Source organism: Ursus arctos, unplaced genomic scaffold, assembly GCF_023065955.2.
Source record: "Ursus arctos isolate Adak ecotype North America unplaced genomic scaffold, UrsArc2.0 scaffold_1, whole genome shotgun sequence".
Lineage (NCBI taxonomy): Eukaryota > Metazoa > Chordata > Mammalia > Carnivora > Ursidae > Ursus > Ursus arctos.
In genome coordinates this window covers 11,746,272-11,771,664 of record NW_026622763.1, presented here as the reverse complement: position 1 = coordinate 11,771,664, position 25,393 = coordinate 11,746,272, and the positions used below count along the sequence as shown (strand labels likewise).

General features: G+C 36.8%; 1 protein-coding gene and 1 pseudogene across 9 annotated transcripts in view; one reads left to right on the top strand and one right to left on the bottom strand.

Annotated features, from left to right (window-relative positions):
* Positions 1-25,393, top strand: part of PTPN4 (protein tyrosine phosphatase non-receptor type 4) — a 207,466-nt gene that overhangs the window by 43,562 nt on the left and 138,511 nt on the right. The gene's annotated exons all lie outside the window — the stretch shown is intronic.
* Positions 11,762-25,362, bottom strand: LOC113263353 (nucleoside diphosphate kinase B-like; annotated as a pseudogene).

Below are 25,393 nucleotides of genomic sequence, written 5' to 3'. Positions count from 1 at the left end.
CTCTTGAAAGTCGCTAAGGGAGTAAATCTTAAATGTTTTCAGAACACGCAAGAAAGGTAATGTGTGAGGTGACGAATGTACTAACTTTATCATGGTAATTGTTTCACAGTTGTATGTGTATCAAATCATCTGGTCGTACACCTTACACTTACACAAAGTCATTTATAAATTATATGTCCATAAAGTTGGGGAAAATAAAATATTAATCGTCTTTCTTTAACAGTTTCTTAAGCTTCAAGTTTTCTGTATTACTATATAACGTGATTGCTAATTTATCTTTTTTTACCAAAACTCCAGGCCAGTTCACATTGGAAAAGGGACTGTAGAGTAGTACCTTTAAGGGTGTTATCTAACATACCCAACTAATATGCTTTTCCAAAATGTTAAGCTTTAATTTTTTTTTGTATTCTGTGATCTGTTAGTAGATAGTATAGGTTGCCAACAAGGGATAATATTCATGAAGGGAATTCTTCATAAAAATTTTTAGTTAATGGAAACTCATGTCTTAGGAATCGATACAAGAAAATAAGCCCCTTTTTCTGTTATTGACTCATTAAAATTCTTTTGGGGGGGCTTTAAATAATAACTCGTAATATTAGTTAATATTTACTTTTTATTTTAACTTAGTTTTGTATTTGTTTCAAAATATTGCAGATGGATTTGCTGTGTTTCCCATCCAGCAAAATATTTTCTGTTGGACACTTTAGTTAATAGTGGAATGTTGTATTTTTCAATATAGTAAATAGTGTACTAATTGCTCCTTTAGAGAGATATATATTTAATATATTTATGGGTTTTTATTATATATTATGTATTTAAGTATCAGTTCTAATATAATTGAGTGCATTACTACTAGAATGATAAATATTATGTGGTACTAGAAACTTTCTCTACCATTACTTCAGGTCATCAACAAACTTACGAGGAACAATATGAGAAATTGATTGTTGGATATGTAGTATATTTATTCCTCTGGGTATTTGAACCCAAGTCATTCAGAATGTCTGAGTTGCTTTGTACTTTTGTGCAGATGCTGCATATTTTAATCTGTTTGAATGGCTCTCTAGTTATGCCATTTATAATCTGTACGGCATTAATAATCTAGTCTGTGCATTAAGAGGGGAGTTCGAACCTCTGGTATTTGTTCTTTGTGTCCACTAACTACCATTAGGTCTCAGAAATACCCACTGTGGGCAGCTGCTAGTTTCACCAGCATCTCTGTATTCACTGGGAAGGAGAACTGCTCAGTTTCCTCTGGAGATTACCAAGCATTGATTTGTAACATCTTAGCTGTTGGAATTATTCCCTTCCCTGAAAGATTTCTATACCACAAATGAAATGTTCATTGTTGCTAGAGTCTGTTTTTTCCCATTAGGTATTCATCTGATCAAAACCTTTTCTATATATTTTCCTGGGAGAAAATGATTTAATGAAGAAGTTGATATAACCTCTTTAGTTCCTTTTTTTCTTCATTGTAGACACAGGATTGAGATAAGCCTGTTAGCATTGCTTTAGTTTGAAGTTCCATTTTCACTGTGGTTTTGGCACAACCATTTATTTTTACTGTAGCCAGCCTATAGAATGTATTTTCTCTCTCGTGCCCTTGTCAATCACTAAAAACATGTTTCCAATAAATACTTTAAAATATATAGTACTTTCTTCGATGTATGGGAAGACTCAGCTAGAAGACTCAAAGGCTGGCAGTTAGAATCATCTGAAGGTTTATTCACTCATATGACTATTACCTAAGACCTTAGCTGAGGCTTAAACACGTATGTGATGTATCTGTGTGCCCTGGGCTTCTTCACAGCACGGTGGCTGTATTCCAAAGGTGAGCATCCATAGAGTGGGAGCCAGGCTGTAGCCATATTGCCTTTTGTGATCTGGCTTTGGAAATCACATAATACCACTTCCACCATATTCTGTTTGTCAGTGGTACCACAAGGTCACACTCAGGATCAGTGGGAGGAAAATTTATTCAGCACACATTATTCAGTGTACAGTTCTAAGGTGCTTCATAGATAGCACTGTTCAAACACAGGGAACAAAACTTACCCGTTCAGGAATTTCTTTCTTTCTTTCTTTCTTTCTTTTTTTTTTTTTTTTTGGCTTTTATTTTTGTCCACCTTGAATTTTCCCTCAGTTTACTTTTTTATTTTATTTAAAAAAATTTTTATGGTAAGTAGACTCCATGCCTAACATGGGGCTTGAACTCACGACCCTGAGATCAAGAGTCACACGTGCTCTACCAGTTGAGCTTGCCAGGGGCTCCTCCCTCAGTTTACTTTTTGGAAATAAAATTATCTTAAAAGTACCAAAGCTGTTCTCTAAAGTATTTTCTTTGTTATCTATCTTTATGTACTTAAGAATAACTGATAATTTTTTAATGATACCAGTACCTCAGTTGTTAACCAAAGATACCATAAATCAGAGATTTTGTTTTCTCTTGAAATAAGGTGAAATTCAATTAATACATACTTTAGTTATGTGATAATTTCAGTTGATAAATATTTAGTTTACTGAACCTTATGCTTTTTTTTTTTGTCTGTTAAATAATATGTTAACCAATTTAGTAGTATAAACCAGGTTACAAAGGTAGGGTTAGCAGGTGGATGTGGATTGAGATGGGAAACTAAAGAATATAAGAATGGTGAATTTAGCTAAACGTACGTATTTGTTTTTGTTTTGTCTTAGAGAGAGCATGAGTGAGGGGGTAGGGGCAGAGGGTGGGAGAGAGAATCCCAAGCAGGCTTCATGCCCAGGTGGAGCCCAACACAGGACTGATCTTACGACCCCAAGATCAGGACCTGAGCCCAAACCAAGAGTCTGACGCCCAACAGACTGAGCCACCCAGGTGCCCTGAGAGAGAATCTTAAGCAGGCTCCATGCCCAGCACAGGATCTCATGACCCTGAATCATGACCTGAGCTGAAATCAAGAGTCAGACATCCAACCGACTGAGCCATCCAGGCACCCTTACTTATTTGTAATCTATAGTCATATATCTGTAAAAGAAGATAGAATTTTAGGGATATTTTTTCCCCCTGGTTATTGTTCCATTGACTTTACAAATTGTGTATGTGAGAAAATAAGTTTAGAGTCATTAGGTTACTTACCAAGGCAATTGCAGAGCCAGGAGAGAGAGAGAGAGAGAGAGAGAGTGTGTGTGTGTGTGTGAGAGAGAGAGAGTGTGTGTGTGTGTGTGTGTGTGAGAGAGAGAGAGTCTGTTAGCACCTCTTGTCAACATTTTAACTATTATTTTATTAAGTGTCATTTTCCAGCCCTACTTAAATTTGATATTTTAGTTCCTTTAAAAATATTATCATTTATATGTCACCCAAATTCCATCAGAAGTGTTTTGTTTTACATATATTGATTTATTCATGTATACAATTTAAGATTTTTTTAAAGATTTATTTATTTTAGAGAGAGAGAGCACAAGCAAGGAGGGACAGAGGGAGAGGGAGAGGGAGAGAGAATCTCAAGCAGACTCCATGCTGAACCTGACACGGGGCTTGATCTCATGACTGACACTGAGATCATGACTCCAACTGAAACCAAGTGTTGGAGGCTTAACCAACTAACCACCCAGGCACCCCAAGATTTTTTAAAAATTTATTTTGGAGGGAGAAAGAGTGAGTGAGTGAGTGAGTGAGTGAGGGAAGGGGCAGAGGAAGAGAATCTTTCAAGCTGATTCCCTGCTGAGCACAGAGCCCAATGCGGGGCTTGATGCCATGACCCGTGAGATCATGACCTCAGGCAAAACCAAGGGTTGAGCACTTAACCGACTGAGCCACCCAGGCGCCCCTCATGTATATAATTTAAAAAACCAAATGGTTTTTAAAATGTTATAACAAAAACTAGCAGATTCCTGCCTTAGAAAAAAACCACATTCAACACATTTAGTTTCTCTCTCATATTTATTATTATGGTTGTAAGAAACATGCTTATATTATTTCTGGTTTTTTTCCTGCCTTTTTTGTTTTCATATTCTGTATTTACTTTGAAGGATGCGACTTTAGATCTCTAACACTTCTTTTCCCCGCTCCATGCATAGATACTTCCTTTCTGTTATCTTTTCAGTAAACAAAATAGTTATGTAATAATATTTGGTTAGTTCAGTATTTCTTTTCCCTGAAGAGAAATCCTCCTATCATCTGCGTGGAGATTGTGGAGCCTTGCTGGGTCTTCTTAGAACTGAGTGAGAGAAAGGAACTGAAGAGCTCTCAACTCTTGAGTATGTAGACTTGCACTTATGTAGATGTCCCTGTTTTCAGCTCAGTAAAGATGAATCAACAACTGTCTTTGAGTCCAGAGTCTTCCTGGGTCATTTTCTTTAAATTTCTGGTTCTTACAGTGATGGGTAATTGGAAGGGGGTGTGAGAGATGGTCATGGAGGGGACTGTCACTTGTATAGACTCACTTTGATTACTGTCTTTGCTGTTACTTTAGTGTGCCTTAAGCAAACGTTTGTGTCCAGTCTGCCTCGCTTAACCTTGACATCTCTCAGATTGGTTTTCAACAATATCTCCCCTGAAGGAGAATTTACTATTTACCAAGACTTTTTAGTAAAATCACATGTTAAAATGCAGCTGGTCCTCTTTAGTGCAAAAATATGTGATAATTTGCCAATTACCATAGTGTTTGAAAATTCAGATATTGTAGTATGTCATAGATCTTTAAAGCTTTTCTTTAAAATTTTTTCCCCTAAACTATATTATATTAAGCACTAGAAGACTCTTTATTAATCAGGTTTATAATTATGCACAGTTAAGGTTATCTTATTTCTTGGTTTTTTTTCTTTAATCCTGTAATGTTTTATGAGGTGTATATATAGTTCTTAGGTCTTGTGTCACATTTCTCATGTGTAAGTTTGTTACTGATAATGACATTTACTTCTGAGAGATTTCCTGGACAGTTATCCAGTGATGAATTTCTAAGTCTTTAGTTTGAAGACTTACTAGCTTTGTGATTATACACATTGCTCTACCTTTTTGTGTTTTAGATTCTTCATTTGTTAAGAGAGAATAATATTTGCCTTGTATAGAGTGCTCAATAAAATGAGAGTATTTGTGAAGTAATGATGTGTCTGACTCATATATTTAGAATGGTTGATCCTTCTTCTATTGCTTATGATTTAATAGACTTAATCTATTCGGTAGTTCCAGATGTTTTCTTAGAAGAATATTATAATTAAAATTCCATAAAATAGCAATATGCTAATTGCTTTATATATATTTTCATTTATGTACTGGGTCTGTGTACTGTTTCCAACACCTAGTGTGTTTCCTAGCAATATTGATTGAAAATACGTATACACAGAAATTGTAAAAATGCCAGTTTATTCTTAAAAAGTAAAGAAGAAAACAATTAAGTTTGTAGTTTTGAGAATTAGGTATTTTTTATCTTGGCAGTTGTAAATAAAATTGTGGGTTGTTCATATCCCCATTTAATGATAGTAATTATTGAGTGCCCAGTATATATTATGGGAAAAAATAATGGTGAAAGTAGCTGTAAACCATTAAGTTTTGGGGAGATATGTTGGATTCTTTTTAGAAAGGTACTGCGGATCAGTCTCCCTATGCCCTGGAAGTTATATATAGATTTTTTTTTTTTTGTTATAGTACGCATGATATATATTGTACAGTGCTTAGATCTTCAGTATAAAACTCAGGGAATGTTTGCATGTGTATACTTCTGTGGAACTACCACAGGATTAAGTCATTGACTACTTCCCTGACCAAAAAAAAAAAGATTCTCTTGTGCCCCTCTAAGTATTTCCTACTGCATTATATTTCGTCTGCTAGCTTTTTTGGGTTAATCTTTTAATATCAGACATTTAGTGATTACCTTAGAAATTACAAAATGTGTCTTTACTTTTCAAAGTCTGCCTTTAATACTTTTAGCATGTCCCCCCCCCCAATACAAAAACCTTAGAAGGGTTTAAATCCATTTACCTGCCTCCTGCTTTATTGCTATTATTTGCTATTATTATGTATTTTAACATCCCCCTCATATGTTATAAACCTTGTAAGACGTTGTTATTATTGCTTTAAACAATCAGTAGTCTGTTATATTTGCCTTTATATCTATATTCTCTGCAGTTATTCATTTCTTATATGTCCATGCGTCCATCTAGAATCATCTTCTTCATCCTAAAGAACTACTTTTATTATTTTTTAAATAAGGTCTCTTTATGACAGATTCTTTCAACTTTTTGTCTTTCATTACTCCTCATGTTCTGGGGGATATTTTTGCAGAGTATAGAATTCTGTGTTGATAGGTTTTTCTTTCGGTAGTTTAAAGCTGCCACTTCATTGGCTTTCATATTTCTCTTGAGAAGTCATCTTTCACTTTTACTGTGTTCTCCTGAAGAACAAGAGAGAAGTCCTTTCCTCCTTTGTTTTTAAGATTTTTCTCTTTCTTTGATTTTTAGTCACCTGTCTGTAATATAGGTATATATGGTTTTGTATGTGTGTGTTTATCCTGCTTGGTACTTACTGACATTCTTGAATCTGTAGGTTGATGTCTTAATGATATTTGAAAAGTTCTCATCTTTCACTGTTTCAGATATTGCTTCTGACCCATTTTCTCTTCTTCCTTTTGTGCTCCAGTTATATATATGTATGTATATATATTGTTTGACTACATCCCACATCTAACATATGTTCTCTTTTGCTTATAATTTTTTCCATCCTTTGAATAGCTATTAATCTGTCTTTGCACGTGCAAATTCTGTGGGGTTTTTTTCCCCTGTACTTATTCTGCTATTAAACCTATTCAAAGAGTTCCTCTATTTCACATATTTTGCAGTTCTAGAATATCTGTGTGATCATTTTCATAGATTCTAATTCTCTGGTGAAATATATCCTATTTTAATCTATTTTCTGTATTCTGACTTTGTTGTCTTTAATATGTTGTCATAGTTATTTTAAAGCTCTACATAAGACCAATATGTAGATCACCCCTAAGTCTGTTTTTGTTGACTGTTGGGTTTCTTTATTATCAAACACTTTTCCTCCTTCACATATCTATTAATTTTGCATTGTGTGATGGATATTGTGAGTGTAATGTGGAGTAGTGGACAGCAGACTGGCCCATGGGCCAAATCCAGCCTTGTGGCTGTTGTATGGCCCATGAGCTAAGAATGGTTTTTACTTTTTTAAAGGTTTTGTTGTTGTTTTAAGAGAATGTGCAGTGGAGACCGTGACCCTCAAAACCTAAAAAATATTTACTTTCTGACTCTTTACTGGAAAGATTTACTGACCCCTATTGTAGAAGCTCTGAATTGTTACCTTCCTCTAAGTAAAATTGCATTTTATTCTGGCAGGCAGTTAAATTGCCAGTGGGTCACTTTGAGTCTATGAAGTTTAGTTTTAGGCTTTGTTAAGGTACGTCTGTTTTGACTTTGTTTTTATTCTTAGGGCTTGGATTATCCAGGGTCTCTTGTAAACACCTGTGGTATTCATCAAGGTCTCTGTCTTCTGACTAGTCTGCACTTCATTTATTCAGAACTGTGCAAGCTTTGAAATCTTTGTTTAGCTTATAGCCTCCCAATAGCTATTCTATTCTAGACTTCTAGGAGTCTAACTCAGTGCATGCACAGCCTAGGAGGCAGATGAGAACCAGAGGGGATTTCTTTTTTTTTAAAGATTTTTTTATTTATCTGAGAGAGAGAGAAAGAGAGAAACTAAGCAGACTCCATGCTCAGCACAAAGCCCAACATGGGTCTCCATCTCACAACCCTGAGATCACGTCTTAAGCTGAAACCAAGAGTCTGGCACTTAACTGACTTGCACCACCCAGGCACCCCCCCAGAGGGGAATTTTTATATAGATTCTTGTAACTTTCCTCTTTGGCTCTTTCCTCTCTAATAACACCCCCCCCCCCCCCGGTCCAGCTACCTTAGCAGTCCCAAACATTAATCTCTTCCAGCAGGATTGCCACACTGCTTGGGTTCTATTTCTCTACACTATGATTTAGAAAATGCCCTTACGGAGAAAGCCAGTGTGAATATGGGATTTAATTTATCTGATTCTCTTCTACCAAGGATCATAGTGCTGTGTCAGTTATTGTCTAAGGCCTGCAACTAGGCTTTTTTGTTTGTTTGTTTTTGTTTTGTTTTTTCTATATCTGGTCCAGCTTTTATAGATGTTTATAGCAGGACGGTATCCCAACATTAGCTACTCCATCATGACAAGAACTGAAAATCCTGATTGCTTTAAAATGTGAAAATATATCTCATTATATAATAGTGGATTTTGATTGGAAATATTTAACGTGTTGCTGGCTGTGTTCTTTGTCCAATATTCAGTTGAGTGAAATAGAAAAACTCAGATCTCAGGTATAATAATAATGCTGAATGTATGCACCCTCAAAAATCAAGTTAGTCTGGGATATATTGATTTGGTGATGGGGATAAAATGGCACTTGCTTTCCAAAGATGAAGCCTTAGGCATGTGGGCCATTGGGTTTGTTATTTTAGAAGATTTCAACTCAAGTCATCTGCCACATTTGTGATGCACCTTAATCCTACTTGGTCTGGGCTCACCTATTATCAGAGAAACTTTGTTCGGCTGATCAGTTCTTAATTATTTAACTGTCTTGTGTTTGTCATTTACGTATCCAGCATCTTCAAAACAGTTCTTAAATATTTTAGCCCACACTGTTCATCTCTTAACTACCATACTAACAGTATATATGGAGTACAGACCTGGTTACACACTATTTTTTTTTTTAACCTTATCTCATATTCTTTGAGGGAATAATCATTTAAATGTTTTTGCCATCATACTGTTTTTTTGTATTGTACTGAATGTAAAGGCTGTTTGTCTAGGCCACAGGTTAGCATGAATAATTTGATGAAACTAGGTGGTTAGCATGTGGTCTCCATTTTGCTCTGTGTTTCTTTCCTGAAGTTGAATAGCATGCCTTCTTAGTTACTTGAGTCCTGTTCTTTGAGAAAGGATATATGTCATAGCTCTGTTTCTATGCTAAAACTTGCACAATACTCATTGGGATGATGTTGGTGACCATAGAGATGTAGTTGTTGCCATGTAAGTAAGCTCCGTGACTCCCTCTCTGGTGCACCACTGCCTATCCCATTCCCCCGGGTAATTCTTTGTTCTAAGTCTCCTGTGGAACCAAGAATCCCCTGGAGGAATCCTTGGTGCCCAGTATGATTGTCTGCCCAGGGCGGGTGGTGTGGGTTGTTGTTGGTGGGTAGAGTTTGCTGATCACAATACTGTAGAAAAGAACTTCCTTCTCATCTGTGTACCCATTTTGAATGTTACTCCTAATTGAAAATTAGATAGTTTAGTATCTATATATTAGAAATTTGGTTATGTATTAAATGTAGCATCCATTTAGTCTTATTTGAGTCTTTGTCCTTATTTAACATTCTTTTCTAAAGTAAAACTTAATTATGCTTCCAAAATAAAACAACCCTGGACTTGCATATATGCATGCATTGCATGTACAGTATAGCAAATTGCTCACTTTCAGAGATCTTTACTTATCCTGAAACTCTTTTCTCCTCCTGCTTGTGAATTTAGTATAGTAATATGTCTTCCCGTTAAATATTTTTCTTGTAACTGGTTTTATGACTTTTTTCATTCACCTTCTGAATTCTACACATAATTTTTAATGTAACTTGTTTAGTTTCCACAAAGAAAAACAATAGCTGTAATATGTGATGAATCAGTAATACCTTTTCTGAATGTGCAGACACTTACTTTTGATGCTTCCTTTGATTTGTTTATAATAAACTTCAGTGCTTATAGTGCTTTTCACTGTTTCTTTTGCAGTTATTTAATTTTTTCCCATGTTAAATCTGCAAGTATATAGGCACTTTTGTAGTACGTTAATTTACAATGTTGGATTCACTGCATATTTTTTTACATCACTTAACTTTGAATTACTATGAACTGACTTTAATTTTCCCTCATCAGGAATAACTTCAGGGGCACCTGGGTGGTCAGTCGGTTAAGCGTCTGACTCTTGGTTTTGGCTCAGGTCATGACTTCAGGGTTATGAGATCGAGCTTTGTGTCGGCCTCTGCACTCAATGTGGAGTCTGCTTGAGATTATCTCTTTCTCTCCTTCCCCATGTCTGTTTGGGGAAGCAGATGTGCTCGATCTCTCTCAAATAAATAAATCTTTTAAAAAAGAAAAAGAATAACTTGAACTGTGCTGGTTCTACAAAGAACTACATAGATCTGATCCTGGATTGTAGCTATTAGACTACCCCACACAGATTATTTAAACATATGATGATGTCAAAATTAAGATTAGCACCATGAATAATTGATGAAGGAACTTGTGATGTAGGGAGGTAGCATAGTATAATGAGAAGTGCATGAGCCTTGGAATTCAAAAGGCTAGATTTGTATCCTGAACCTATCAAATACTTGCTCTGTGGCACTCTCTGTCCCACTTACTTGACCTTTATATATATAATTTCCTTATATATAAGGTGGAAGTAATATCATCTATTAAGGTTATCAGGATTAAATGAATGAATATAAAAAGCAGCCTTATTGGATTCTGTTAAGGCACTTTAGAAATGTTTATCTTCTTTTCCCAACCTTCCTTTTTAGTTACCCAGAGTCAGCCAAAGTGCAAAGTTAAGGGGCACAGTGTCCACCCAACTGCCCTTACTTCTGACGTCAGTTGCACGTTCGGGAGATTTCTAAAACCACCCTGAGTTTCAGTAATTTGTTAGAAGGATTCACAGAACTCATTGAAAGCTCTTATACTCATGGTTATAGTTTGTTACAGGGAAAGGATACAGATTAAGATCATCCAGGGGAAGAGATGGATTGGGCAGAGTCTAGGAGGAGTCAAAACCAAGAACTTCAAGACCTCTTCTGCCACGGAGTCATAAAAGATGTTACCTTCTCCTGGCCACCATGTGTGACAATACTTACAGACTGTTTCGAACCAGGGAGTCCTCCCCAAGCTTTTTGTATTTTTACTGGGACTTGATCACATACTCCCTGCCTAAATGACCTAATGTTTAACCTCTTCCAGAGGTCCATGCTAATATTCTTAGTCTCCAGTTCTCTGGACGTTAGAACTGATGCGATATGGCTTGTCACGTGACCAAGGCCCTAGGCAAATAAAGACATTCCTGTCAAGTAGAACATTCCAAGGGTCTAGAGATCACCTCCCATTAGTGAAGGGTAAAGGCCAGACTTATGTTTGGAAAAGGTCATTTCTTTTTTTTTTCCCCTTTAAGGTTTTTATTTATTTAAGAGAGAGTGTGAGAGAGAGCATGAGCAGGGGGTGGGGCAGAGGGAGAGGGAGAAGCAGACTCTCCGCTGAGCAGGGAGCCCAATGCGGGACTTGATCCTAGGACCCTGGGATCATGACCCAAGCTGAAGGCAGACGCCTAACTGACTGAGCCACCCAGGCACCCGGAAAAGGTCATTTCTTCATGTTAGTGCTACATTTTTGTGGTAGCTGATCAAATTATTCAGTAGTTAATATTTCAGTTATTAATTTTTATCTAAGTAGTAACATCCAATTTTAAATAGTTTTTCAAAGCCAGACAGGACAAAGCGTATATAATGAAAGCTTAATGTCATGCTCCCACCCACTTATTTATTTATTTATTTATTTATCCAGTTTCCCAAGGCTTTATTGGTAAGTATGTTTTAGAAAAGAAAGATTGATTCTGTTACTTTCAAGTCAGTGGACTGAAGAGCTGTGTCTAGGGACACATCAAGTAGTGCCCCAGGAGACTGATGCTTTGATCACCTTTTATTCATAGATACAGTCAGAAGCACACGACTTGTAGTCATCCAGTTCTTCAGGTATAAACCATAGGCTGATTTCTTTCTCTGTACTTTTTACTGAATTGCTGCCATGAATGTTGTTCCTTCCAACTTGAATGCAGAAGTCTCAATTGGTGCCTGGCTTAGAATCTGCTGAGTTGGTCTCCCCAAGCATTGCTCGCCTTGTCTTCACCACGTTCAATCCCTCCCAGACCATGGCCACAACTGGCCTGGAGCTCATGTACTTCACCAGCCCTGGGAAGAATGGGTGGTCCTTCAGGTCAATAGAGTGCTGCTTCAGGAGTTCCTCAGAGGCCCGTAGGAGCTTCATGGCCACGAGGTGGAACCTCTTGTGCTCGAAGTGCTTGATGATCTCACTCACCAGGGCGCACTACACACCATCCAGCTTGATGGCAATAACTGTATGTTCCTGATCGGCGATGGCCAGGATGCTGGCTGTGTGCTCCTTGCTTGGTGGGGCTGGAATCCACTCCCACTCTTTTAGTACTAGTTTCCAAATACCTTTGGAGTTGTATTTTAGGCATGTACTCCCATTTTTCTGTGCTGGCTTATGTTTTTTATTTTGGACATAATTATTATTTTTTACCACTCTTTTCCCCAGTCTCTTTTGGACATTATTTATGTTGACTTCCTATTATGCAAGATGAGGATTTAATATTTAGTCCATTTTACATCTTCAGGCCCCCCCAAATTCTTTTGTCATAATTTTTAGTTAAATCTGTGTATCTATTTATCTTTCTATCTATCCCTCTGCTATTTATCTTTCTATTTTATATTTGTCAGAATTACATTTCTAATAAAAGAAACTGGGGGCGCCTGGGTGGCACAGCAGTTAAGCGTCTGCCTTCGGCTCAGGGCGTGATCCCGGCATTATGGGATCGAGCCCCACATCAGGCTCTTCTGCTGTGAGCCTGCTTCTTCCTCTCCCACTCCCCCTGCTTGTGTTCCCTCTCTCGCTGGCTGTCTCTATCTCTGTCAAATAAATAAAATCTTAAAAAAAAAAAAATAAAATAAAATAAAAGAAACTGGAAATAACAGTAACGTAAAGGAGCTAAAAGTTCATTTTTCTTTCACATAAAAGAATCCTGGAGATTGACGGTCCAGGAATGGGATAGCAACTTCATAGTTACCAAGGAGTCAGGCTCCCTGTTTGTCCTTTGCTTCCCCGAGAGCATGGCTGTGTACCTAAGATCACTTAATGATCCAAGAGAGCTTTTAGAGCTCGAACACGCTGTCAGCTTTTTAGGTAGGTGGCAGTGTTACCCAACACTGGGTTTGCCTCTTGGTGATTATTAAACTAAAAGACATAATTAAGCCAAAGAATAGGAAAAGAAAGGGTTTTACTTGAAATAAGTGGAGGAGAACACTGGGGGACATTCCCAAAGCAGTTTTTCCTGAACAACAAAATTGAGGAGTTTTAAGCTAAGGGTGTGCACATATTCCTGAAGAGGCTTGCACAATAGGGAGTACAGTATGGAAGAGGGGAAGAAGTCATCCGAGGGTCTGAGTCCAGGTCAAAGTCATGAGGGCCAGCAATCATCAGTTCTCTGGCTCCAGTTGGTCCATGTCTGAATGCTCAGAGAGGTTTAGATCCTGCAAAGATAACTCAAGGATGTGTATCAGGTCAATCTTAACTTTTGAAGTGGCACTGGGAATTTTACCATTGATTTATTTCCCCTGATATGATTAGGTTATATCCTGTCCTGATAGTGGCTCTTTGCTCTTAAATCTTTTCACAAGATGGCTGGGAGCCTAAAATGACTTTTCTTATGTCAAGAAAGTTTGTTTCTCTTTATTTTTCCAGGAACCCCTAATTCTTTCTGCTTATAGTAGGGGAAAATGGAGAAGCAGAAAGGGCACATCCCAGTTTTCTTCCCCAATCTTAAGGAGGGCTGCTTATAAATTCTATCCTGTAGCTTCTAGTTACATCTTAATGGCCAAAATTTAGTCACATGCCCTCATTGGAGCTGCAAGGGCAGGGTATTTTACTTTATTTATTTTTTTCAAGGGCTTGAACTCACGACCCTGAGATTGAGAGTCACATGCTCTTCTGACTAAGCCAGCCAGGCACCCCCGTGCTGGGTGTTTTAGATATTGTTGCTACCCCAAACAATATTGGAATTTTATTTTAAAGAAATGAGAGAAAATGGGTATGATGTGGGCAATTAGCAATTTTTGCCTTAATTCGTGTCTTTTTTTACATCTTTATGATTATTCAGGTTAATTTACTGGAAAGCCAAGCCAAGTATATTTTTATTGTATTTTGTTTTTCTTAGAATAATTCATTGCCTCTTTTTAAAAATATGCTTAGTTTTCTTCTTGTAGCTTTTTTATCTGTGTTTTCAAATTATAGGCATACCTCATTTTATCGCACTTTGATTTGTTGCTCTTTGCTGATACTATTTTTTTTACAAATTGAAGGTTTGTTGCAACTCTTAGTTGAGCAAGTCTGTTGGCCCCATATTTCCGACAGCATTTGCTGACTTTGTGTCACATTTGGTAATTCTTGAAATATTTCAAACCTTTTCATTATTATTATGTTTGTTATGGTGATCTTTGATGTCACTATTGTAATTGTTTTGGGGTGCCATGAACTACACCTATGTAAGATGGTGAACTTAATTCATTGAATGTGTGTGTTCTAACTGTTCCACTGACCAGTTGTTACCTTTTTTCTTTCTCCCTCTCCTTGGGCCTCACTATTGCCTGAAATGTAGGAATACTGAAGTTAGGACAGTTAATTACCCTACCATGGCCTCTGCATGTTCAAGTGAAAGGGAGAGTTGCATGTTTCTCATGTTATTCATTTATTTTTTTTAGAGAGAGACTGTGCATGTGTGTGTGTGGGAGTGGAGGGAGGGGCACAGGGAAAGGGAATGGGGCTCGATCTCATGACCCTGAGATCATGACCTGAGCAGAAATCCAGATTGGACGCTTAAACCAACCCATGCGCCCATGTTTCTCACTTTAAATCAGAAGTTGGAACTGATTAAGCTTAGTGAGGAAGGTATGTAATAAGCTGAGGAAGGCTGAAAGCTGGGTCTTCTGCACCAGTTAGTCAGGTTGTGAATGCAAAGGAAAATTCGTAAAGGAAAGTAAAAGTGCTACTCTAGTAAACACACAAATGATAAGAAAGTGAAATACCCTTATTGCTGATAAGGAGAAAGTTGAAGATCAAACCGGGCTCAACATTCCCTTAAACCAAAGCCTAATCCGGAGCAAAGCCTGAACTCTTTTCAATTCTGTGAAGGCTCAGAGAGATGAGGAAGCTGTGGAAGAAGAGTTTGAAGCTTAGAGGTAGTTTCATGAGATTTAAGGAAGGAGGCTATTTCCATGATGTAAAGGTGTAAGGTGAAGCAGCCATTGCTGATATAGAAGCTGCAGCCAGTTGTTCCAGAAGATCTAGCTACTCAATGAAAATATAGCTACACTAAACAACAAATTTTCAAGGTAGACAAAACAGCCTTCTTTTGGAAGAAGATGCCATCTAGGACTTTTACAGCTTGAGAGAAGTCGGTGCCTGGCTTCAAAGTTTCAATGGACAGGCTGAGTCTCTTATTAGGGGCTAATGCAGCTCATGACTTTAAGTTGAAGCCAGTGCTCATTGGTCATTCAAAAAATCCTCAGGCCCTTAAGAACTATGCTAAATCTACACTGCCTGTGATCCATAAATGGAAAAACAAAGCCTGGATTATAGCACACTTGTTTACAACATGGTTTAGTGAACATTTTAAGCCCATTATTGAGACCTGCTCAGAGAAAAAGATGTCTTTCAAAATTACTGCTCACTGACAACGTGCCTGGTCATGCAGAGCTCTGATGGAGATGTAATGCTGGCTTCATAGAGTGAGTTTGGAAGTATTCCTTCTGCTTCTACCCTCTGAAAGGAATTGTAGAAAATTGATATAATTTTTTCTTACGTGTTTGGTATAATTCACCAGTGAACCCATCTGGATCTGATGTTCTCTGTTTTGGAAGGTTACTAATTTGCCTTAACATAGTAAGCAGTGTAAGTTGCTAATTCTTTTCCCTTAATAAGAATAAGAAAAATGGATGATTGTTTACAATGAAATTTGAAATTACGTCCTTGAATTTGCATTCAAATCAAGTGTTTATTTTTTCATTTTACCTCCCCTTCCCATTTCTGTTTTATGTGCTTTTTGGCAGACCGTAACGAGTCATCTTACTTTGTCATCAAGCATCTAATATTGCAGTCTGATCATTCCATAATGTGTATGTATATCAAAGCATCTCATTGTACTCCTTAAATATATACAATTTTATTTGTCAATTATAGTTTAATAAAGGTTGAAAAATAAAAAATAGATACCACAGCCTTGCCTCAGCCCTCATTCTTCTACTTAAACTGCTTCCTCACAGCTTATCATCTAGTTGAGAAATTAACTAGCTTCTTGAGGCTTTTACTGTGTTTGACTTCTAACAGTTAGAACTGTTACCTTCTTCTTTTAAGGAAAGCTCTCGTATCTCTGATCACATTCTGTATCTTAATCAGTTTTGTTCATATTGATGTTCCTTTAGGATTTAGTATTGTTTTTTGTGTCTCATTCTTTCCTGGTTTCAGAAGACTCTGATACTTATTATCTCCAGTCCTAATACCTTTTCTCAATTCAAACTGTGTCTGCTAAAGATTCTAGAGGTATTCATGATGTTTTAAAACCATGTTCAGAAAATCCTTGAAATTTCTCCCACCATAAGAAGGGGTCGATAATTCCCTCCAGTTGAAACTTGCTGGGCCTTAGTGACCCACTGCACCATAGAAACCGTTTGAAAAAGTGTTGTAGGACTTCTCAGTTGAGGTTAGAAAAGACCATTCAGCTTCTGCTGGTGTTTTATAGTACGTTCATTCTAGGAGAGCTTTCAGATACCATGTAAGAAGTCCAGTTATCCTGAACCACCTTGTGGAGATGCTGTGAAGAGACCACATGGAGAGAACACATAGATGCCTAGGGAATTCCGGTTTGTCTTCCAAGGCAAGACTTTAGCCATGTGAGTGAAGAGGCTCTGAGATGACACGAGTTTCAACTTTCATGTTACCGTAGCCACATGAGATTCACTATTGAGTGGGAGCTACCTAGCTGAGCCCAGTGAAATCCCAGAATCCTTAATAAAATAAATTATTGTTATTGTTTTAACCCACTGTTTTGATGTGATTTGTTAGTCATCAGTACATAACCAGAATATTATTTTACATTCAGCGTATTCAACAGTTAATTGTCATCTCCCCATCTAATCATATTGTTTCTCCTTGATTAGTGTCCTCATCACCTACTACATAACATTTTGGGTCCATTCTAAATTCTGTTTAAAACTTTTGCCCATTTAAAAAAATCTTTTTAAAGATTTCCTTGGTGTGGGGTGCCTGGATGGCTCAGTTGGTTAAATGTCTGTCTTTGGCTCAGGTCATGATCCCCCTGGTCCTGGGATTGTGCTCTGAGTCTGGCTTCCTGCTCAGCTAGGAGCCTACTTCTCCATCTCCCCCAGCTTGTGCTCTCTCTCGCTCTCTCTCTCTCTCTCAAATAAATAAAGTCATTAAAAAAAAAAAAGATTTCTTTACTGTGATAAAAATAGATAACATGAAGTTTACTAATTTAACATTTTTAAGGGTACAATTTAGTATATTAAATATATTCATACTGTTGTATAACCATCACCACTATCCATTTCCAGAACTTTTTTATCATCCCAAACAGAAACTCTGTTAGACTTATACCTAAGTGATTAATTTTTTTGTGCTGTCCTATATTGTAATCTTTTCTTAAATTAAGATTTCTAATTCATTGCTAGTATATAGATCTAGAATTGATGCTGTATATTTAGCTCATAACCTGCAACTGAACTCCTTTGTTAGTTCTAAGAGATATTTTTTGTAGATGGCATGAAATTTTTTACATGTGTGAATTAAAATTGTCTTTTCAATCTGTATGCCTTTTATTTAATTTTCTTACCTTACTGCAGTGACTGTAATAAATGAATAGGAGTGGTAAGAGTGGAAATTTTTGTCATTTTTCTGATTTAGAAGTAGAGCATTTAGTCTTTTACCAATAAGTATGTTGATGGCTATAGTTACTTTATAGGTGCTCTTTATCAGCTTAAGGAATTTCTTGTCTATGCCTAGCTTACCAAAAGTGTATATCATGACTGGATATTGAGTTTTGTCAAATGTTTTCTTCTTTGTGATCATTGGTTTTTCTTTAGTTTGTTAACATGGCGAGTTTCAGTGATGAATTTTGATTGTTGAATCAACCTTAAATTCATGATCTAAACACTACTTGGTTATGGTGCATGATTTTTTTTACATATTGCTGGATTTGGTTTGCTAATATGTTGTTGAGAATTTTTATGTCTGTGCTGAGGGAGATGTTGGTATGTATTCCTACATTGTAGTTACGTTTTGATGTATTTTTTGTATGTGTTTTTGGTATCAGGTTAATGCTAGTCTCACAAAATGAATTGGAAAATGTTTCTTCCTCTTCTCTTTCTGGAAAAGATGGTGTAGAATTGTTATTTCTTTCTTAAATGTTTGGTGTAATTTGTCACTGAAATCATCTTTTCCTGGTAGTTTTCCGTGTTGAAATGTTTTAAACTATAAATTAAAGTACATTTTAATAGATTTAGGACTGTTCAAATTATATAGTTTTTTCTTGTTGAGTTTTAACAGTTTGTGTCTTTTTAGAAATTGGGGGTGCCTGGGTGGCTCAGTCGTTAAGCGTCTGCCTTCGGCTCAGGGCATGATCCCGGAGTCCTGGGATCAAGCCCCACATCAGGCTCCTCTGCTGGGAGCCTGCTTCTTCCTCTCCCACTCCCCCTGCTTGTGTTCCCTCTCTCACTGGCTGTCTCTTTCTCTGTCAAATAAATAAATACAATCTTAAAAAAAAAAAAAAGAAAGAAATTGGTTCATTTCATTTAAGTTGTCAACTTTATGGCATAAAATTGTTTTGTTTCTTTATTCTCTGTAGGAGCTGTATTGATTGCCTATCTTTTATTTCTGATATTGGTAATTTGGGTGTTCTCTTCCTCTTTCACTCTGGCTAAAAGTTTATCAAATTTATTGATTTTTAAAAATTAACTAGTTCAGGGTTACATTGAATTCGGTCAGTTGTTTATCTCTTAAATTTCATTGATTTCTAATATTTTCTTCCTTCTTTCACGTTGGTTTTATTTACGCTCTTAATTTTTCAAGGAACAAGCATGTAGATTATTATTTTGAAATATTTTGTTTTCTAATATAAGCATTTAATGCTATAACTATCTCTCCAGGCACTGATCTAGCTGTACATCCTACAAAGTATCATATGTTGTCTTTTCATATTCATTCAGTTCCAAATATTTTTAAATTTGTATTGATACTTCTTTGTCCTATGGGTTATTTACATGTATGTTGAATTACAGATATTTGAGGATTTTTTCAGAGGATTTTTCAATCCCCTCTCTCTTTTTAATTTCTATTTTAATTCCATTATGTCTAGTGAATGTGCTTGGTATGATTTCAGTTATTTTAAATTTGCTAAGGTTTGCTTTTGTAAGGTTTATTTTAAATTGGTAAGTTTTATGGCATTTTTTTTGGTGAATGGTATAGCCCTTGAAAAAAATGTACATCTTGCTCTTTTTGCATGGAGAGGCCTATAAATGTCAATTAGATAATTGATTCATAGTGTTTACATCCTTGCTGATTTCTCTCTTTGCTTTGCTCTATCAGTTTTTCAAGGAGGAATGTTAAAGTCTTCAACTATAAATGTATAATTGAGCATTTGTGTATCAGTTATGTTAGTTTCACCTCATGTATTTGTATTACCTCTGTTATCGTATTACCCATTTATGATTGTTATTTCTTCTTGCTGAGTTGACTCTTTTATTTTTATGTAATGTCCGTCTTTATCCCTGCTCATTTTCTTCATTCTGACATCTACTCTGTCAGGTAGTGTATTTCATTTTCCATTTGAGTACTGTTTGTATCCTGTATCTCTTTTCATTTTTTATTATTATATTAATGTGTGTACATTTTTATATTAAAGTGGAAATCTAGTAGGCAGTGTATAATTAGGTCTTCTTTAAAAATATAATCTGACAATGTCTTTCAATTTAAATGTAATGAAATTATTGAATTGATTTAATTTAGTCCTTCCATTTTTAAGTTTTGTTTGTTCCTTCTGTTTTTTGTTTCTTCTTCCTTTCTTGCTGTCTTTGGATTATTTGAATATTTTTAGTGTTCCGTTTTGGTGTATCTTTTTTTTTCATTTGTTTTTTCAAGGCTGCTGTATGGATTATAATATATATACCTACTTTTTGCAGTGTACTTAGATTTCACGTTTTACCACTTCAAGTAAAACTGTATAGTTCCATGCATACAGTTCCCTATTCCCTCCCTCGTTTTTGGTTATGGTTGTCATATATATTAATTTTACATAGAATGAAATCTCCCCAAACATGCTTAAGTTTTACTTTCAACTAATGTATATTTTACATAATTTATTTTATTTTATTTTTAATTTGAGAGAGAGAAAGAGGGAGAGCACAAGCAGGGGGAGTGGCAGAGGGAGAGGGAGAAGGAGACTTCTGCTGAGCAGGGAGCCCAATGACGGGCTTGATCCCAGACCTCCATGATCACGACTTGAGCCGAAGGCAGATGCTTAACCGACTGAGCCATCCAGGTGCCCCATAATTTAGTAGGAGGAAATAGTTTTTTATATTTACCCAGATTTTTTTTTTTTAAGATTTTATTTATTTATTTGACAGAGAGAGAGAGACAGCCAGTGAGAGAGGGAACACAAACAGGGGGAGTGGGAGAGGAAGAAGCAGGCTCCCAGGAGAGCAGGGAGCCCGATGTGGGCTCAATCCCAGGACCCTGGGATCACCCCCTGAGCCGAAGGCATATGCTTATGACTGAGCCACCCAGGCACCCCTATATTTACCCAGATATTTACCATTCCTTTTGCTTGAAGTTTCAGATTTCCCTGTGGTTTCATTTCAGTTGGTGAAGAATTTCTTAAGTTCTCTTAATTTTCCTTTGTGTGACTATGTTTTGAGTTGTCTTATACTCGAAGGATATTTTCAGTGGATATAGATATCTAGGTTGATAGCTCTTTTTTCTCAGTACTTTCAATATGTAGTTCAGCTGTTTTGTGACTTCCATAGTTTTGTTTTGTTTTGTTTTTTAAGATCTTATTTATTTCACAGAGAGGAGAGCACGAGCGGGGAAGTGGCAGAGGAAGAAGGAGAAGCAGGCTCGCCTCTGAGCAGAGAGTCTGAGTGGGGCTTGATCCTAGGACCCCAGGATCATGCCCTGAGCCTAAGGCAGACGTTTAACCAACTGAGCCATCCAGGTGCCCCACTTCCATAGTTTTTTTTTTTTTTTAAAGATTTTATTTATTTATTTGACAGAGAGAGACAGCCAGCGAGAGAGGGAACACAAGCAGGGGCAGTGGGAGAGGAAGAAGCAGGCTCCTAGTGGATGAGCCTGATGTGGGGCTCGATCCCAGAACGCTGGGATCATGCCCTGAGCCGAAGGCAGACGCTTAAGGACTGCGCCACCCAGGCGCCCCCCCACTTCCATAGTTTTTGAGCCAAACTCTGCAGTCATACAAATTACTATTTCCCTATATGAAACGAATATTTTTAAAATATGCCCTCCTTTAAAATTTAAAAAAAATTGAGTTTAACTTTTAGCAGTTTGATTTTGATGGGTCTGGCCTTGGTTTTATTTAATTGAGATTTTCTAATCTTTAAATCCATTTCTTTGAACAAATTAGGATACTTTTCAGTTGTTACTTTTTCAAATATTTTTCTCGTCATCTTCAGGAACCCTGGTAATGTGAATTTTAAGTTTTGTCCTGAGTCTGTTCATTTTTTTATAAAAACTTTTTCTTTCAAATTAGGTATGTTACTTATAACCTTCAGATTGACTTTCCAGTTATATATATATATATATATATATATATATATATATATATATATGTATGTGTATATATATATATATATGTATGTGTATGTGTGTATGTATATATTTTTTCTTGAATTTCTAGAGGATATTCTTTCATTTTAAGAATGTTCACTTTCCTTACTCATGAAGGATGGTTGTACTATGTATGTTTAAAGTCTTTGCCTGATAATTCCAATATCTGAATCATCTCAAAGTATTCATTAATTGACTGTCTTTTATCTTGAAAGTTGTTTAGAGTTTTCTGGTTCTTAGTGTACCAAGTAATTTTTTACTGTATCCTGGACATTTTGGAATCTTATGAGACTCTGTGTCCTGTTAAAATCCATTATATAATAGTAATTTTGTTGTTATTTTAGTGGGAGATTAACCCAGTACTCAAATTCTTCTCATTTTTGGGGGTAGTGGTTCCAACATGAATTCAGTTCTAAATCCTTTGCTGTGATCTTTGGGTCTGACGTTGCATGCGGCATTGGAGGGCTACTTTGAGGCTGACGCTATAGCTTAGTTCTCAGTCACTGCTGTGGTTCTTTGGGTGTATTCAGCGCACGCACAGCTTTGGCACGAGCCCAAGACTTATGTGGATTTATATTCTCCTATATTTTGCAGGCTTTTCTGCACATTTTCTGGCTTCTGGTGGCCACTTTTCATAATTAGTCAGAAGGATGAGATTCTTTTCTATGTAGTGCAGTCCTTCTGTGTTGGGCAGTCCTGTAGGATTGCCATAGAGTGTAGTGGTGAGAGAAAAGTGAAGTATAAAAAACAAGCAGAGATTACTCCCCTACTCTTCAAAAAACCCTTTTTTCTGGTTCTTCTATGCAGAGATGGGTGTTCTCTTCGGAGTTTTAGTCCCCACAGTATCAGCACCATGGCCATGTCATTACATGACGGGCTGTCCCTGGGGCAAAGCTAGTAGAGAGGAGAAATGTGCCCTCCCCCAACACTTCATTCAGTTCATAGGGCTCCTTCTCTGGTTCTCTTACCAGAAAATTGGGCTTCCCTTGTCTGTTTTGCTGCCCATGCCTACTGTGTAGTTCCCTAATTCAACCCATCTTTGAGTCAAAGGTTTAAGTAAAGAAAATTAAGGAAAGGAGAACAAAAGAAAACCTGGAAAGTTCACCGTACCTCAGATTGTGATTTTTGCCTCTCCACTCTGCGTGCTGTAATTTACTTTTTGGATTACTCATATAATTGCTTTATATATTTTTATCTTGAGTCTTTAGTTGTAATCAATGAGAAAAGTAGCTTCTAGTGTGCTTATTTTATGTTGGTCTGCACCAGAAATTGAATATAAATCTTTTCTTAGCTAAAAACTAGAGCAAGTTTTTCTTTGGTAGTTGTATAAGATCTTTCCTGCTTTCATACTTGTTTCTATAAAGTGACACTTGCCTGACTCTCAGCTTCTCATCTGTACAAATTTTCCTGCTTCTCTGTATGTTCTCTTGTTTAACCTAGATACCTCATGGATATGCTTTTATTTTCTATTGTTTGAATAATATTTAGGATATGTTTCTTTAGAAACAGCTTTTTTTATATATCCAAATTAATATTTTATTGGATAATTTTACTGAATATGGCTCTGTTCTTAGATGTAGCTTAGTACTAAATATCTGTCAGATAATAGTAAACTTTCATAATCATGCTGTATTATTTCCTTAGACCTTTCACATCTGTTTTTGGTTCTTTTTGTCAATAACAATGTAGTATGACAATTATCTCTTTTTCACAGAGAATTCAAACCCAGGGAGTTTGTGCTTTGCTCATAGCTACAAGGCCAAGTAAGTGGTAGATGGAGACCAAAATCCTGGCCCTCTGACTCTTCAAACTGATGCTTTTATCTTCCTCACCATCTGCTATCAGTTGACTGGTCTGTTCCTTCTCTGTATCTTCTTCTGATCAGTGACACAGATTAAAAATATGTTAAAAGTTGTGGTCACAAAAGATGAGAGATAAGTAGTCCATGGTGCTGTTTTTCTTTTCTTTTTTTTTTTTTTAAAGATTTTATTTATTTATTTGACAGAGATAGAGACAGCCAGCGAGAGAGGGAACACAAGCAGGGGGAGTGGGAGAGGAAGAAGCAGGCTCCTAGCAGAAGAGCCTGATGTGGGGCTCGATCCCATCACGCCGGGATCACGCCCTGAGCTGAAGGCAGACGCTTAACCGCTGTGCCACCCAGGCGCCCCATGGTGCTGTTTTTCTTATATTTTTGTATGCATAGGAATTTAATGGTGGGCTCTTAGGGAAGGCTTATTAGAAGTTCAGATTGCTATTTCCACACCTCAATTTCCTAGGTCTGTTTTGGGGCTCGGAAATCTATATTTTACAAGAGTACACATGATGATTTGGTTGTATGTAGTCTCTGGTCTCTGTCCTTATAGAAAAAGGAGGGATTGAAGACTGCCTTGACCTCATTAACATTCTATAATTAGCCATTATTTATAGAGCACATTTTCCTATTTGTTCATTGCATATACTAAGTGGGACATAATCAAAATCTATGTTAGATCCCAGCTGTATTATATTTAATGTTCTCACTTACAGAATAGGTTTTCTGTTTAGTATTTTTCTAAAAGTGAATGAGAAACTAATCTATAGTCTTACAGGTGTTGTCTTTAGCAAGAGGTTTTGAGCCCTTGTACATCTATGGTGATAATTTTCAAATGGGGCTGATTTTGTACCTGCTCCCTCCCCCAAGGGACATTTGGCAATGTCAAAACATTCTGGTTGTCACAGTTGGATAGGAATTACTGGCATCTAGTGGGTAGAAACCAGGAATGCAGCTAAACATTCCATAATACATAGGACAGACCCCTGCCCCAGGAATTATCTGACATAAAATGTCACCAGTGCCAGGTTGGTTGAGAAACTGCTCTAAAGTTAGTGTAAATGAAATTTTTTTGATTTATACATTCATTTTTGAAAGAACTTTCTTTTAGTTGCAGTTTTTCATCAGTTGGGTGTTCTTACTTTTGAAAGTTAAGAGTCAAGAGATTTTGTTTTGCCCCTTAGCACACCCCCATACACAAACATTTCTTCTTAAGTTGGTAGTTTGCATTGTGCATTTGCATATTAATAACATTGGATAAATGAGAATGACTGAATTAAGACAGATCAGTGCACAGATTTCTCATCTCCCTGCGAAAAAAATCTGTTTTAGTTCACCTTTAAAGGAAAGCAAAGAAGGAAAGTAAGATGTTTTAGGGACTAATTTTGAAATAGGGGGTTTCTACTATGCAAAGGATAAAATTTGCAAGTGGTTTGTGTGCATCAGTAAGAAACACATTAGATGGGATACCTGGGTGGCTCAGTCAGTTAAACGTCTGCCTTTGGCTCAGGTCATGATCCTAGGGTCCTGGGATCAAATTCTGCATCGGGCTCAGCGGGGAGCCTGCTTCTCCCTCTGCCTGCTGCTCCCGCAGCTTGAGCGCATGTGCTCTCTCTCTCTCTTTCTCTCTCTCTCTGACAAATAAATAAAAAATCTTTAAAAGAAAACAAAATACATTAGAGTCCCCACTGGGCCACTCACTTGCTAATTTTCCTTGGTAAAACAGAAAATTTTCCCAGTTTAAACGAGTATGAATTGGTGTTTCATTGAGGGTCTTGGTAGTCATGAGGAGCAGAAGTAACTTTTTATTTGAAGTA